The 1266-nt window shown below is 44.1% G+C and overlaps 1 non-coding gene across 1 annotated transcript; it reads right to left on the bottom strand.

Moving 5' to 3' along the window:
- Nucleotides 1–539: 539 nt before the first annotated feature.
- Nucleotides 540–648, bottom strand: LOC123942897. The gene has a single exon (XR_006818525.1). It is a non-coding gene; the product is annotated as a U6 spliceosomal RNA (small nuclear RNA).
- Between the last annotated feature and the right edge of the window lie 618 nt (nt 649–1266).

Below are 1266 nucleotides of genomic sequence, written 5' to 3'. Positions count from 1 at the left end.
CAGATACCATCACCTTGGGGATTGGGGTTTCAATAGGTGAATTTTGACATTGAGCCCATAACACCCCACCCAGGATGAGAGGCTGCAAGAGGCTGGAACATTCTTTTGTGATCTGTTCAATGGGAGCTCACTGAGGGGTCTCACAGAACACCGTCTCAGGAAATTTGGGCACAGATACAGGACTCCTTTTTCTGCGGGGCTGGCCCATGATCCATTACTCAGTTTTCCAGTGTCACCCTGATGAGCTGGGAATGAGGTGGAAAGTCAAGGAAACTAGAAGGCCAAGCAGTGTCTTCTGTGAACTCTGAGATGCTGAGGGCCATTTCTCTACCTCACAAGTACAGAGAACTCTCAGGACTCCCCCTGGTCTTCTGTGTGGTCCATTAGGGTCATGCATGTTTACCTTCATCATTAACTAACAGTTACTCCTACTATCATTTCTTTAGAAGAAATACTTCTATCTAGGTATTATTTGGGCTATGCATTCAAAATCGGTTTTCTCAAGCTTCAATATTTCGTGAAGGGTCAGGCATACTTGAATTGTCTCCATATTTCTCTCTGCCACCAGAAGACATGTCTTGTGCAGGAGCCATGCTAGTCTTCTCCGTATCATTCCAATTTTAGTATATGTGCTGTCGAAGGGAGCACTAGAAGACATTTCTTTTTTTTTTTTTAAGATTTTATTTATTTATTTGACAGAGAGAGATCACAAGTAGGCAGAGAGGCAGGCACAGAGAGAGAGAGAGAGAGAGGAGGAAGCAGTCTCCCCGATGAGCAGAGAGCCTGATGTGGGACTTGATCCCAGGACCCTGAGATCATGACCTGAGCCGAAGGCAGAGGCTTAACCCACTGAGCCACCCAGGCGCCCTAGAAGACATTTCTGATGATCACTTAGCACCCCCCTTGATTAAAACAAAGACACCAGCTCAACACTGAGGATTTGCTTTTCCTCCTACCATTCCTTGCTTATGTGAACCTGCCCCCTCACACCCCCAGCACAGGCTCTCTCTCTTTATCTCTCTATTTCTTTCTCAAAGACATATGTAGTGATAATTCACCAACATCAGACTTTAGGTCAATTTCAGTTGCTCTTTTCAATTCCTAACAAACTTAGCAAAGGCATTGGGAAATTATGGGTCATTACAGTCTGAATGGAAATCCCCAGGTCACGAGTAATAACTTTTCTTCAGTTTAAAAGCTAATGTTGCCCTTAAGGCAATTCTAAAATATGTCTGAAAGTTGTCCCCATCAATGTTTTTTTGGAAA

The sequence above is a fragment of the Meles meles genome, chromosome 5, assembly GCF_922984935.1.
Source record: "Meles meles chromosome 5, mMelMel3.1 paternal haplotype, whole genome shotgun sequence".
Classification (NCBI taxonomy): domain Eukaryota; kingdom Metazoa; phylum Chordata; class Mammalia; order Carnivora; family Mustelidae; genus Meles; species Meles meles.
Note: the sequence above shows the minus strand (reverse complement) of the source record. Positions and strands in the feature narration are given on the sequence as shown.